Below are 16,690 nucleotides of genomic sequence, written 5' to 3' on the forward strand. Positions count from 1 at the left end.
GTTTGGTTTTAGTTTTATAGATTAAAAAAAATTAAGGAGTTCTGGAAATAAAAAGCATCAAAATAAGATTGCTAGTAATCAATTATGATTTTATTTGATTGTGCATGGAATGCTATTAAAACTTTTATAGGAACAAATTATTTTTGTATTTAATTTATAAAATTAATCATGACACCTCTATAAAACTTTAATTGGTAAATAATAAATTCAATTAAAAAATTTGAGCAAAATTAATTATTCAATAATCAAATAATAATATTAATTAAATTATAAATTACAAATTTATAAAAATGAGTATTTTATAACTAAATTTACATGATTACATAATTTGATGGAACAATTTGATGAATTTATATAGTTATAATTTATTAATTAATAAAATAATCTAAATTAGTTTGAGAAAATAAATATAATATTTTGTGATTAAAAATTAATGATTATAATTAGATTAATTGATGATAATCTAATTATAATTATTAAAAAATAATCTCATAAAATATTAACTGTAATGATAATTAGTTAGCTACATATATAATTTATTAATGAATTAATAGTTTTAATGCATCAATTCTTTACGATTTATTAAAAGAATATATATATATATTATTTTCTTGAAAATTTTAATTTATATTTCAAAAAAGTATACAAATTAATGGAAAAAAATATACAATTGATATACTTTAAATGTAATATATTAACTGACTGATATATCAAAAAACCGTGAATTTGCTAAATGTGCAAAATTAGAATACAGAATAAACAAAAATTTAAATTTGAGAATTTCAAATTTATAATTTTTCATATAATGAAGGCATCCTTAAGTATACATTTTGGATTTTCCATCATTACAATTTTTTTTTTAAAAAAAAAAAAATATATATATATATATAACTAATTAAACATAGATGGACTGGGTTAAGATATTATAATCTTGACTTAAGTCATGCTTTTCATTGATTTTTCTCACTTATATTAATTTTAACCCGTTATAACATCATATATTTTTCTCTAGATAAAATAAAAAATGAGTATTCACGGTACTATAAATGATGAGTTTGAAACTCAATGTAAAGGATGATATTATTCCTAATATGCTTACATTATATTAAAACTATATCTATACATTGCAATTAATTAGGTGTTTTTGCACCCATCACATCGTAATTGTTAAAATACTTTGATTTAGTTTATCAAAGAGCGACTAAAGACATACATATGGGTTGCTTATCATACATTTAAATAATTGACTATTATTACTAATAAAAAAATACCAATGACATTTCATAAATTTGAAAATTTAAAATTGAAAAACAATGATCTCACTACTTTTGTTCTTTTCTTCTTGGACGAAAGTTAATTTTCAAGGTTGACTTTTATATACACATATATAAGCCTACCTAATGTGAATGTGACAAATAACGAGATTAACATAAACAACTTTGGTTAAGACTTTGAGATAGATGGAAAAATTGAATCCTTCGCCTTCATCCAACTTCATTCATAAATGCAATTCCAATAATTCTCTTCTAAATCTCTTCATTCACACAAAATAATGAGACATTGGACGAAGACGTTGGTAATTAAAATTATGATGATTATGTTATCAACAACCTCAACCGTCATAGTAATAGCTTCGTCACAAGCCTTAGCCGGCTGTGACGAATGGTGTGGAGACTTGCAAATTCCATATCCATTCGGAGTAAAAGAAGGGTGCTATCTCAACAAAACCTTCTTAATTACGTGCAACAAAACCAATGGCCCTCCAAAAGCGTTTCTAATGAACACCAATATTAGTGTTACTAATATATCACTCCACGGTGAGCTCCACATATTGCAGCCCATAGTGCGAGATTGCTACAACCAAGTGCAAGAAAATGGTCCTTTTGTCCCTAACACAACCAATCTTTTGGCACCGGCGATGTTCCCAATTGCTGATGGCAAAAACAAGTTCATAGCCATTGGTTGCGATACTTATGGTTTAATTGGTGGGGTGTTAAATGGGAGTGGCTATGTAAGTGGGTGTATTTCCATGTGTTTAAATGAGAGTACGATTGGTAATGATTCGTGTTTTGGTAATGGGTGTTGTCAAATGGAGATTCCTAATGGGTTGAGGAATTTGACTTTGTTAGTGGGGAGTTTTTTTAATCATACTTTGGTGAAGAATTTTAATCCTTGTGGGTATGCTTTTGTGGTTGGAGATGAGGGGTTTGAGTTTGAGTCAAGGTATATTAGAAGTTTTGAAGATGTGAAGGTTGAGGTTGTGGTTGGTTGGGCTATTGGAAATGACAGTAATTATGTGTGTGGATTAAACAGTGAAAGGAATAGCAGTTTCTCTCATGATAGAGCTGAATTTCGTTGCCAATGCTTGGATGGTTTTGAAGGGAATCCATATCTTCCTCAAGGTTGTCAAGGTAAGAAAACTTATTCATCTCTTCTATGGATTCCATTATTTTCCTTATGGCTATGTCGTGCATCGGTTACATTCATCTTTGTGTTTTTCGATTAAGTTTTAATCGTAAATAATTCTTTCTATTTTTTTTATTTTTTATTAATTATTGAGAGAGAAAAAGGTTTTACGAAAATAATATGAGAGAAAAAAGGTTTTAAAAAAGTTAGAGAGAAAGAAATAAGCCATAAACGAGGAATTAAGGCTTAATTTAGGATTTTCCAAAGAAAAAAAAGAAAAGAAAGGACTTAGTTTGGGATGGATGTGGGTGTTCAAATTAACTTCTAGTTGTAACTTGAGAAAAATCAACAGTGGCATGAAGTATCAATTGTGTTTGGTAAACTTCAACTTTAATTTTCGTTATATCCATCTCTGTGCATTTCAACCAATTATCTAATCATGACAATCTCTTTTTACTCACTACAAGAAATCTGACTTCTCCCGACGTCACATTTCGTCGGGAAATTGTGGAAAATTCGTCAGGAGAGCCTCTCCCGACGCATAAACGGTAGTCGGGAGTTTGGTTGGGAGAAACCCGTCGAGAGAGGATCTCCCGACGCACTATTAAACGGCGTTGGGAGTTATGAAGAAGTTCCCCCTAACTCCGGACGCCGAGTTCCCCCATAACCCCCGACACCATATGTGTGTCGGAAGTTTTACCATAACTCCCGACGTCGTTTTAAAGTGCGTCGGGAGATCCTATATGCGTGGGGAGTATTAAATTTTAATATATCGTTTGTAATTTTTTAAAATTTGATATGAAAACCTGTAAAACATATTAAACCAAATAAATATTCACATAACTAAAAAAACGAAAATGAAGTTCATATTATAACAAGTAAATAAAAAATTACAATATCCAAACGAAGTCGATAAACATTCATATCACAAATACATAAAAGAAGTAAAATCAAAACAACATCTAGAACATTTCTCGAACACAACATCTTCAACAATTGTCCCAGCTCATCTCCGAACAGCATTCTACAATAAAACAAAAACATTGAAATGTTATATCGATAAACATCCACAACACGTTCAAACTTCAATACGGGTGGTAATGAAACTCTACCCACCCCGACGACAAATATGTAACCTCTCGAACATAAAAAACACACAAAACGCCTCAAGAATGACCAACACACATAAAACTCAAATTTGTCCCCAAAATGGTTTATCTCAATCCCCCCTCCCACAATACATTAAACTTCGTAAACATTCATAAATAAAGAAGATAGCCAAGTTCAAGGATAAGATGGGTGTAATAAAATTTTACCCACCCCCCACGACAAACACGGAACCTCCCGAACATCAAAAATACACAAAACGAGTAAACAATGACCAACACACATAAAACTCAAATTCGTCCCCAAAATAATTTATCTCACCCCCCCCCCCCCCCCATCACCACACATTAAACTTCGTAAACATTCATAAATACACAAGATAGCCAATTTCAAGGACAAGACGGGTGTAATGAAATTCTACCCACCCTCAACGACAAACATGGAACCTCCCGAACATAAAAAACATACAAAATGAGTAAACAATGACCAACACACATAAAACTCAAATTTGTCCCCAAAATGGTTTAACCCAATCTCAATCCCCTCCCCCCTCACAACACATTAAACTTCGTAAATATTCATAAATACACAAGATAGCCAACAAAAAACACATCAAAATCCAGTTGTTTGGCTACCATAACTGTAGGATAGCCAACAATTCTTTAATTATCATAAAGCTACTTAAGGCATAACTAAACTTTGCTACCATAACTGCAGGATAGAAACATATTAAACAACAAAATAATGTAGTAATCATACCTAATTTGATGGGTCTCCTCTATGTGATTGTACCATATCTTCAATCATTTTTTTAATTTCTTCCATTTGTCTTGCATGATTCTCTTGTATTTTTTTCTGAACGTCTTCAAGTTCCTTAATCCTCAGCTGAGACTGTTGAAAATTGGCTCTCAATTCCTCCATTCCTGCCTCCGTTCCTTGAGTAGATGACGAGCTTGATGAGATGCTACTCCTTCTTGACTTAGGCTTAGGACCCCAACCTAGGCCTTTTGAATATTCGGGTCGTCTACCCAAAATCGTTTCACAGATTTCATCCCTTGTTAGTGGTTGAGAACCTTCTAGAGTGGGGCTAGATTATAATTCCAACATTTGATGCTAGACATAATAATTAAATGGGTAAGAATGAGCGACTAAAGTTAAAAGTGAAAAAAAAAAACACAATAGTAAAGAAAAAAAATGTTACATGTGCATTTTCAGCTGTCTCGTTCACAAACTTGCCACCTTTAGAGTGTGTTTCCCTAAATAGGTCAACACGTCCTATTTTTCGACCATCCTTTGCCTGCAACTCTGCCTGAATTTGCAGGAATGACTTTGATCCACCTATGTGGTCGAACGGTAATTTCTCTCTATTCTTTCTGTTCGTCACAGACATTTCCTACATTTGAAGAAAATAAATATGTCAATAGTGTGATGTATTAGTAAATGTAGCAAATGATACATGCCGTAAATATTCTACCTGAAACGCTTCACTCTCGAAGCGGTCACACAAAAAGTACCAATCTTCTAGCCTATTTTTAAGCCAACTAGGCAAATTGGCACATGCTTGATGAGGATCTCCACATTTTCTGTAATGTCTATGCAAATCTGCTCTAAATTCTTTGAAGGAGTTTTGCATTTGATGTTCTACAAAACGGTTAAGTCGTTGACTGGACAGATCAAGTTCGAAATGAGCTTACAAAAGAGGGAGGGAAGAATTAGCATAGATGATGTTCATGACGGTAAAAGAATAAACTTATAATTACTTACCAATAATTGACTTTTAGCCAATTCTATGAACTCGTTTGGAACCTCAGCAAAAGTACGACAATGTACTGGAAATGTAGATCTCACAGCGACGCTGATCACATTACTAAATCGTACCGAATGTTGAGATATCGGTTTCGTCTCCCCCTCATTTATCACGATTGTAATTCTCCCATGTTTTGGAAGTATTTTTCCAACTCAATGTTCCGCGAATGCTCTCGTTTCTTCCGATTGGATGCTGAGCTACTATCTGAAGAATAAAAAATTTAAAACAATTTATGATGTATTTCAGTTAACAGAATATATTTCAAAATATACTAACCTATAGTATCACCCATAAAAGATACTGTGTTGCCTAGATATAACTCTTGAAATTCTTCATCAGCCTCCCGTTGCCTATTAGGGGTTGACATCGTATCTATATAAACACAAAAAAGAGAAAACAATATTAAATTAACAATAAATATGTGTAAGCTAGAGAAAAAGAGAATTGAGTAGATACATCATTACTCATCATTGTAATCTAATTCAAATTATTCATCAGCACTTGAACTATTATTGGGAGATAATTGTTCTTCATCATCATCGTTTATGAAGTCATGATCGCCATGTACAATAATTGGTCTTTCCACAACTGTAGGATCAACTTCAACTCTGCATAAAGTAACCTCCTCAATGATTTTATCCACTCAGACGCAACCAACAATTTCTAGTAAATCCCATATTCGTTTTCAACATCATCCACTTCCGGTACATCCCATATTCGTTTATTTTAGACTACTTGAACAACTTTCTAATTGGTACCATGTTTGATGTCATCAATGTAAAAGACTTATTGTGCTTGGATAGCAAAGATGAAAGGCTCATCGACATACAAAAAGTGTGATGTATTGATCGATTTGTATCCTAAATCCACATGTGTCCTATTACTTTTGTTGTTATTTGTGTCAAACCATCTACACTTCAACAAGAAAACGTGTCTTCTATTCACATATTGGAAATCTAATACTTCTCCTACAACATCGTAGAAATTGTTATCCACACTTGTGTTCTCACTGATCTCTCTGGCCACTAGGACTCCACTATTTTGTGTAGCTCGATGATTATCACGCTCTATAGTGTGAAATCGTACCCCATTAACAATGCATCCATTGTAAGAGCGCACCTCATACGAAGGTCCCATTGCAAGTGAAAAGAAATCATCGGAGATATCTTCCCTCTCACGCCGTTGTAGAACTTGATAATTAATTATACATTAAAAATGACTATGAAAAATGAATCATCCCTCAACTATTGCCTACAAAATGACTATGTATACCTGAGATTTGAACCAATCGAGAAATTTGCGTTGATGTTTTATATATAAGTCAGAGGCGTTTTGAGCTTCATGACGAATTAACCTCAAATGTTGCCTACAAAATTAATCATTTAAATGTTATCAAAGGAGATACCCTAGAATTTAGAAAAGGAAAAATTTTGAAACGTACTTGCGATAGTCTGTTATTTCTTTACAATTGTTGAAAATGTACCAATGTGCAATACGTTTTTCCTCCGCTGATAGCATCCGTAAAGTTGACGCCCCTAATGGTCATACCCTCTGCCTAAATAATTCAAATTCACCAAATATCTCGTGATCGGGAATGCTATCATCATTTCACTCATATCTATGGAATCTCATTTCAATCCCACTTAGATATCGCGAGCAGAAGTTCCATGATTCATTCATTGCATATGCTTCCGTTATAGACCCCTCGGGATGTGCTTTGTTCCGTACAAATTGTTTTAATGTTCGTAAACTACTTTCAATAGGATACATCCAATCGTAACTAACTGGACCTACCACTTTGGTTTCATACGATAGATGAACTGCAAGGTGTACCATTACATCGAAAAAGGCAAGTGGGAATATTCTCTCCAATTTACAAAGTATGACTATGATGTCTGCTTGTAGTCTGTTCAAATCACTTACACATATTGTCTTTGCACATAAGTCGTGGAAGAATGTACACAACTCAACAATAGCAGTGGATACGTTCTTCGGTAGGTATGCTCAAATACCAATAGGGAGTAGTCTGTGAAGCAACACATGACAGTCGTGTGTTTTCAGCTCCGATATTTTTCTATCTTTATAATTGACACATTGTGATATGTTAGATACAAATCCATTAGGGAATTTCACTGATTTCAAATACTTACAAAATGAAATCCGTTCACAATTTGTTAATGTATATGCTGCGTATAGTCTTACAAATCTATTATCGACCTATATCAAGTGTAGGTCCTTTCTTATCTTCAAATCTTATAAGTTTAATCGAGCGTTCGTTATATCCTTTGTCTTTCCTTCAATATTTAACAATGTGCCCACCAAATTGTTGCATATGTTTTTTTTTCAATATGCATTATATCCAATTTATATCGTAACAATAGTCTGGACCAATATGGAAGTTGGAAAAAAATACTTTTTTTTAGTCCAGTTTAGAGTTCGTTTTCTTTTTTTATCTTACTTCGATGGATGTTTGCTAAGCACAAAAAAGTTCAGCGTATTTATTTGTTGTAATATCTCTTCTCCAATCATTACGACTGGTGTAGGTCTAGTTCAACTTTTCCATCATGTTGTCTACTTCGACGCCAACTATGATTCTCTGGAAGATAACGTCGATGTCCCATAAATAATATTTTCCCTATTATCTCGAAGGACGAGTTATCTTCTTAGCATATTGGACATGCTTGATAACCTTTTGTACTCCACCCAGATAAGTCATCGTACACAAGGAAGTCATTAATCGTCCATAATAAGGTAGCATATAGTTGAAAAAAACTCACAAGCAATAGAATCATAAGTTCATACACCAATTGTCCACAACTCTTTCAACTCTTCAATCAACGGTTGCAAGTAAACATCAATTTCCTTTCCAGGAGATTTTGGACTAGGTATGAGCAAAGACATGAAGAATTTTTTTTCCTTCATGCATTTCCAAGGGGGCAAATTTTAAGGAATTATCACCACAGGCCACATACTATAAGAAGTGCTCATATTTCCAAACAAATTGAAGCCATCTGAAGCTAATCCGAAACGAACATTTCGAGTATCTAAAGTGAAATGAGGGAATTCACGATCAAAATGTTTCCACCCTTCCGCATCAGCTGGATGTCGCAATACATCTTCCGTTTCAACTCCCTTATCTTTATGCCATCTCATGTCAGAAACGCCTTCTTTTGATGCAAACAATCGTTTTAATCTCGGTATCAACGAAAAATGACGCAATACCTTATGTGGTATTTTTTTACCCTTGCCATCATTAACTTTGTACCGAGACTCACCACAAACAAGGCATTGTTGCAAAGTTGCAAACTCTTTCCAATACAATACACAATCATATTTGCACGCATGAATAGACTCATAACCTAGGCCCAAATAACGCAATTTTTGCTTGGCTTCATAAAAGGAAGTAGGTATAGAGGTGTCAGCTGGAAACGCTGCTTTTAACGATTCTAGCAACATGTCAAACGATTTGTTACTCCAGCCGTTCAGAACTTTGATATGCATCAACTTCACTAAAAAGTTCAAGGACGAAAATTGCGAACACCTAGGGTATAATTCATTATGTGCTTCGGTCATTAAATCCTCGAATAAGTTCGTGGTATCTGTTTCTTGACCATTAAAGGACATTTCATTCTCAATCATTCCTTCATTTGCATTTTTGTTTTCAATTAGAACTTGTAAATTGTTTATAAGATTCAACATCACATTTTCTTCGACAACATTACTCTCTATACTATCTACTTCAACATCCTGTATTGAATGACTTAATATTATTATAAATATAAATGATAACCAACTTATCATACTACATTTATAACCTATAGTTTTAATATTTCATCTCATGAAACATATAAACCATAGTTCTTTTTCTATTCCATGGTACTTAATGTAAATCTCATTTACATCAATCATCCAGTATGACTTCGAGATAAGTTTATTGGCTCTTCATGATATACCCATTCATAATATGAAGGAGATATTCCATATGTTAATAGATGTCGTTCCACAATATCTATCTTTTCCCAAATTGAATTCATACAATTCTTGCATGGACATCTTATTCGTCCGGAATCATTAACATGAAACCTTGCCATATCTAAGAACTGTGATACTCCTTCTCTATACTCCACTGATAACTTATTCCTTAGTTTAAACCATTCTTTATTCATCCTTAAAAATAAATATTTTCTGACCAACTTGTAATCTAAAATAAGAACCTGGATTAGAGGACAAAGTACAAAGTATTATTAAGTATTGAGTTCCATAATTTTCATTTTTTAAGGCAAAATAAACACATAGGTCCCTAGACCATTTAAATTGTCTTAACAAATTTCAAATGTTTTATTTGATACGTCTCCAAGCTTTAATTTTGTGTCTAATATAGACCTTTCAACTATTCAACATCTTCTAAAATTTACAAGCCTATTGGGCACAAAATTTAAAATTCAATTTTCTATTAGACACAAAATTTAGTTTTATGTCTAGTAGATTTTTTTAACTTTTTTAAAATATTAAATGTGTTAAGTACCAAATTCGAGGTTTAAAGATTTATTTTATATTTTTTGATTAATATAGGCCTTTCATTTATTCAACATCTTCGAAAGGTTAAATCATGCATGCTTAGGCTCCAAATAACCAACATTATATGACATGTTCATTATAAAATTACTCTCAACAATTTTAGAGAATTGTAAAACAAATATATTCTGCAAAATTGACGAGATATTAATGGGCATGATTTGTACAAAAAAAAATTCAGACAAGATTTTAATGGGCATGATATTAATGGGCATGATTTTAATGGACATGATTTGTACAACAATTTCAGAGAATTAACAAAAGTGACTACAATATTGAAACACATTTTAATGGGCATGATATTAATGGACATGATTTGTATAACAATTTCAAAGAATTAACAAAAGCGAATACAATATTGAAACACATTTTAATGGGTATTTCACATATGATTTAAATAAATATAAAAGATAAAATAAAATGAGAAAATTACCGGCAAGGAGTCGATGGTGGCGGCGGGCAATTGATTGCAGCTGCTAACCGAAGGGAGGAGCAGTGATAGACGAAAAATGGATGAAAAATAAAAGAAAAATGGGAGAAAATGGGAGAGGGAGGGAAAAGAGTTGGTGGAAAAACACTTTTTATATTGTAAAGGGAGAAATGGGAGAAATATGGGATGAGAAAAATGGAAGAAAAATTGGATGGGAAAAATGGAGAAAATGGGGAGAGGGAAGGAGAATGGTGAAGAAAAATGAGGAAAATGGGAGAAGGAGGGAAAAATTTGAGAGGGAGAGGAAGAAAATGGGGGTGGGGGGAAGGGGGAGGAGATTGGAGTTAGGGTTTTATGAAAATGGGGAAAAAATGGGGGAGTGGGGAAGAAGAAGGGGTCTGGTTCTCCCGACACCCGACGGCCGTTGGGAGATCCGTCGGGAGTTTCCGGAAACTCTCGATGGGCCTTTACGGCGTCGAGAGTTCCCCCGACGGGCATTTACATCGTCGAGAGAGGCTGTCTCTCCCGACGACCTAACTCCCGACGCTCTATTTAGGCGTCGGGAGAACTCCTTTTTCTTGTAGTGACTTTTTTTTTACAAAAAATATTTATTTATTTTAGGTTAGAGTAAGACGCACCCATGTATTGCTCCATGATCACTTATAATAGAAAGAAATAAAAAGGTTTTACAAAAATTATATGAAGAGACAAAAAAAAAAGGTTTTAAAAAATTTAGAGAGAGAAATAAGGGATAGATGAGGGATAAGGCTAAGTTTGAGGTTGCCATAATTTTCAAAATAATTGCTAGGAAAAAATCAGTTATGACATGAAGTAAAATTATTTTGTTTCGTAAATTTCAATTTGAAACTCTAAAAGGACATTAATTTGAATAAAGTTAATACAAAATTGTTATAATTTAGTTGTAATGATTAAAGTAGACATATATTATTTCATTTATATATCGATATTTTATATGAAACTTACTCTAAGATAATTATTTTAATCTTATGTGCTTTAAATTAAAAATAAACTTTATTTCCATCTAAATTATTTGATAAATGTTTAACACAATTGTTATTAAAAAGTGAAAAGTGAATAGACATGAAAGGGAGAATATATTTGTAATTTTTTAGAAATTCCTTAGAGAAGACATAAATTTTTACAGAAGCTAAATCCAAAAGTTGTTGTGAGCATAGTTTTGAACATAAAAGTAACGGGTGATTTTACATAAATTGATAAATAATTAGATCGACCTAAATGATTAAGATTCTTCCACAATCCTCCCCAAAATACAATCCCAAACATGACCTAAATTTTAGAGAATGAAAAAAGTTAGAAAGAAATATAGAGAAAATTTAGGAGATAGAAAATGAGCAATATTCGGGTATTTCCCATATGTACTCAATTTAGTGTATTATATTCTAATAACACATAGCAAAGGTAAAAAGATGGGTATGCCTCGAATGCATCTAAACATAGTTTTACAAATTTTTGTAGAGAAGAAGGTCTAAAAGGGAAAAAAAAATATCATAGAGATAAAAAGTGAGGTAAAAACTTCAAAAATTATTAAGAGGTAAATAAACTGAGAGAGAGAAAGAGGAACAGAAAAAGTCGTCATCTCTCAAAATTTTAAGGTACAAATGAAAGGATGAAATGGGATATTTATGGAATATAAAATAATAGTCATTCATTTTTGTTTTTCTTTTTTGAGAAGAAAAATAATAATCAAACTATAAACCAATTCAATATCCGTAATTTCTATTTGACAAAAAATTGTTCCCAGATGACTGAGTGTCCATTGGATTACCATTTTATTTTTTATTTCTTTATTTTTAAAAATTAAACATAATTTCATTCTTTTTTTTTTTCTTTCATATTTTTAAACTAAAAAGAGTAAATTTCTTAGTCAAGTTCGAAAAACAAAAGTTCTTAAAAACTATGACATCTTAATAACCATATTTCTTTTCTGGTTTTTGGTTTTTGAAATTAAGTCCATTTGCTTTCAACTTCTTACCATAATTTGCAGTTGTATTCTTAGCCCAATTTAAATAAAATAAAAACAAATCTTTAAAAACTATTTTTTTTTAGTTTTTTCAAATTTTGGCTTGATTTTAGAAAATCTTGATAAGAAGTAAATAACAAAACAAGAAATTTAAAAATAGAAGCGGTGTTTTATAGGGGCTTAACTTTCAAAAACTAAAAATAAAAAATCAAATGGTTGTTAAACCTCTTCATTCCCAGCAAAATTCAAGTTCAATAAATATACCTTGTTAAACACTTTACAAAACTCATTGTAATTTCATCTTTCTTTCCAGTTTCATAAATTTTCCTATGCTTTTAATAGAATATCTTGGCAAAAAAGAAAAAGATTTATAAATTTCATACCAGACACATTCCATATAAGGCAAATATCATTTTTTTTTCTTTTTTCTTTATTTGTTAAATCAACATTCTGTATTCACTTTAATTCAAGTTTGAATTTCTATTTAATGAAATTAACAAATTAGAGTAGAATAAACATTATTTTCACCTTATGAATAGTGTGAAAATACTTCAATTCAAGTTTGAATTTCTATTTAATGAAATTAACAAATTAGAGTAGAATAAACAAAAGCTTATAACCATTTTCGTTTGGGTTTTGATTTTTGAAAAGTATGTTTATAAACACTATTCTCACCTATTAATATATTTTTTTAAAAATTTATTATCTACTCTTTTACGAGTGTTTTTGAAAAAAACAAAGTTGTGAGAATGGAAAAAATGGTTTTAAAAATTTTATTTTTGTTATTTGAATTTAGCTAAGAATTAAGGTGTTTTAGTTAGGAAAAATGAAAACCATGGTAATAAGGTCGTAATAAAACAAACAAAAAATTGAAAAATTAAAAACTTAAAAAAAAACCGACATTAGACAACCGACATTAAAGGACTTTAATAACACTATCTTTAATGTCGGTTGTCAACCGACATTAAAGTTCAAAATTCTTCTAGTGATCAAATGCGACCTAATCTAATAGGGTTTATAATGACTTTATTGTCCAATTTTGGGATCTTTTCTTAGATATAGATGAATGCAAGGATGAAACACTGAATCATTGTAAGTACAAGAACAAGTGTGTTAACACAATAGGAAACTATACGTGCAATTGTCCTACAAACTACAAAGGAGATGCAAGATATGGAGGAGAAGGTTGCACTCGAGATTCCAAGGCTTTCATTCCCATAATAATCGGTATGTTTTTATGTTCTCTAATTTAACATATCAATTTTTTTTTGTATGTTTTCATTCTCCATATGGTTGGAATATAAATAATACATAATGTGTATAAAATGTAGGAATTGGAGTAGGGTTCACAGTTTTTCTAATTGGTAGCACATGGATATTCTTGGGTTATAAAAAGTGGAAGTTCATCAAAAGGAAAGAGAAATTTTTCATAGAAAATGGAGGCTTCATACTTCAACAACAACTTTCTCAATGGCAATCCCCCAATGAAATGGTTAGAATTTTCACCCAAGAAGAGTTGGAGAAGGCCACAAATAACTATGACAATAGCACTATTGTTGGTAAAGGTGGGTACGGTACCGTTTACAAAGGAGTCTTAGAAGATGGCTTGGTAGTGGCAATCAAGAAATCAAAAATTGTAGACCAATCTCAAACTGACCAATTCATTAACGAAGTCATTGTTTTGTCTCAAATCAACCATCGCAATGTTGTTAGGCTCTTGGGGTGTTGTTTAGAGACACAAGTTCCGTTGTTGGTGTACGAGTTCGTAACCAATGGCACCCTCTTTGAACACATCCATGACAAAACCAAGCATGCTTCTCTTTCATGGGAAGCTCGTTTGAAAATAGCTTTGGAGACTGCAGGTGTGCTTTCGTATTTGCATTCATCAGCTTCGATTCCAATTATTCATAGAGATATCAAGACGACCAACATACTCCTAGACGATAATTACACCGCGAAAGTGTCTGATTTCGGGGCATCAAAGTTGGTTCCAATGGATCAAACACAGCTATCCACGATGGTGCAAGGGACTCTAGGGTATTTAGACCCTGAGTACTTGTTGACGAGTGAGTTGACAGAAAAGAGTGACGTGTATAGCTTTGGAATAGTGTTGTTAGAGCTTATAACTGGGAAGAAGGCGGTGTGTTTTGATGGACCAGAAGCGGAGAGGAATCTAGCGATGTATGTGCTTTGTGCAATGAAGGATGGTCGGTTGGAAGAAGTTGTAGAAAGGGGAATGATGGCGAAAGAGATAAATTTTGAGGAAATAAAAGAAGCGGCTCAGGTAGCAAAGAAATGCTTAAGAATTAAAGGGGAGGAGCGACCCAGCATGAAGGAAGTGGCTATGGAGTTGGAGGGAGTGCGATTGAAGCAAGTTCAGCATTCATGGGTGAATAACAACAATTTGTCCAACGAAGAGGAAATGGTATGTTTATTGGATGTTGAAGCTTCAGACTCCGGCCATTTTATTGTTAGTGGCACTATGAATACTACCGTCGGGGATAGCATAAAAGCTTCAATTTTGTCACACATCCACCATGGAAGATGATTTTATTTTGTTTATATGTTTCCTTAAGTATAACATAAATGTTTAGTAAAAAATGATGTGTACTATTATGCATTTGTTAATCGCTTAAACATGTTTTAGAATCTAGAAAAACAATACGAAATGCATTTGACAATAACGTAATTAGATTTTAGATTTGGTTTTTAATAATTTGTTTATTTTTTTCCCAATATAATCAGATTAAAAATGTGTGTGTGCGCCTCATTATTGTGAACCTTGATTATTGCTGTTTGTTAATCAATCAAGTCAATGCTCTTGTTATATGTTTTAAGCTTTTCATTTTTGTCTATTATGAATTTGACACCTAAAGAATACAAAAAAAAAAAAAAAAAAGAGAAGATCGACACACGAATTTTTGTAGTTCACTAACGATGTATTAACTACGTCCATAGCATAGAGGAAGAACAATTTTTTTTTAGAAAATATTGTAGAAAATCCAGAACAAATGATGCTTCAAGAGTTAAAGTGTCTATATAATGCATTTCTCTAAATCCAAGGTGGAAAAGAAAAAAAATTGAATAAATAATTAAACATCTCCTAAACCAACTATGATTAAGATTCATGACATTCTAACAAATTTTCATGTTGACTTGAATTCTCTCACAGATAACAGATGTACCAGATGCAACATAAAACACATTTTCAAGCGTATACCCAGATTTCTCCCTTAGTGTCCTGTAAGGGACCACTAACAATTCAAAACATTCAACAAATCCAATCGATGTTGGAACTTGCTATGTAGACTAGTTTGGTCTGCGTTGCATATCCTTTTTCTTTCCCTTTTCTTTCCCTTTTTCATTACTTCTCCCTCTTTGGTTTAGAAGCAACTATCAATGGTTGCCACAAATAGCAGTTATCCGCCATAACAACTAATGACAGCTCTCAGCTATCAGTGATAACTTTTAATTTGAGAAAATTAGGAATAAACGTGCCAAATGGTAGTTGGATATGGGTTTTTTTAGTTTTTTTACCATTTTTTATTCTAAATATGCAATTATTTTATCCTTGTACAACATATTCTATTTGTTGTGCTTTGATTTCATCCCTTAAAATCGGAGCATAATAAAAAGTTTAACCAATAAAGTGATTAAATACAACATGTAAAAAAGATTAATGAGCAAAAATAAAGAAAGATGACATAAAATAATGAAATAAAACCAAATAGAAATTCAGATTAAATATAATAACATGTACATAAAAAAATGTTTTAGATTAAGTAGTGATGACAATATAAAAATTAAAGAAGTGTTAAAAATGGGCGGCGAAATTGCCTCCCATTTCAAACCCACAAACATTAATATAATAATAATAATAATAATAAACAAAAGGTAAGAAAAAGTTGGTGTAAATTTGTAATGGATGTCATTGACCCGCACATCACATCATTTTCCATTTTATTAAAATAATAGTAATTTAAAACTAATAATTATATTTACTTTAATTCTTTTTAAAATTCACATCCTTCATTTTTTTTCTTCTTCTACTCTTTCAAATTAATTTTTCCCACACCTCCAATCTATTTTCTCTCTTTTCTTCTTCAAATCCTCTTCACAAATTTTTTCTTTTTTCTATATTTTAACAAAATAGATTTATTTTAGAACACAAAGAAAAAGTCCACTTCTACCACCAAGGTTAGTTACTCTCCTTTTCTTTTAACTCTTCATTTCTTTTATACCTCACATTTTACTTAATACTTTATTTACAAAAAAATAAAATAAAATAAAATAAAATAGAGAAAGAACATAGAAGGGGAAGACGATGAAAATAAAATAAAATAAAACCAGCCACGACTATAGA

The 16,690-nt window shown here is 31.9% G+C and overlaps 2 pseudogenes; one reads left to right on the plus strand and one right to left on the minus strand.

Annotated features, from left to right (window-relative positions):
* The first annotated feature begins 1,552 nt into the window (after nucleotides 1-1,552).
* LOC120076657 (wall-associated receptor kinase 2 pseudogene) lies at nucleotides 1,553-14,891 on the plus strand (annotated as a pseudogene).
* LOC150036765 (uncharacterized) lies at nucleotides 4,273-5,687 on the minus strand (annotated as a pseudogene).
* Nucleotides 14,892-16,690: the final 1,799 nt, after the last annotated feature.

Source organism: Benincasa hispida, chromosome 4 (genome assembly GCF_027475165.1).
Source record: "Benincasa hispida cultivar pf3 chromosome 4, pf3_genome.v1.1, whole genome shotgun sequence".
NCBI classification, from domain to species: domain Eukaryota; kingdom Viridiplantae; phylum Streptophyta; class Magnoliopsida; order Cucurbitales; family Cucurbitaceae; genus Benincasa; species Benincasa hispida.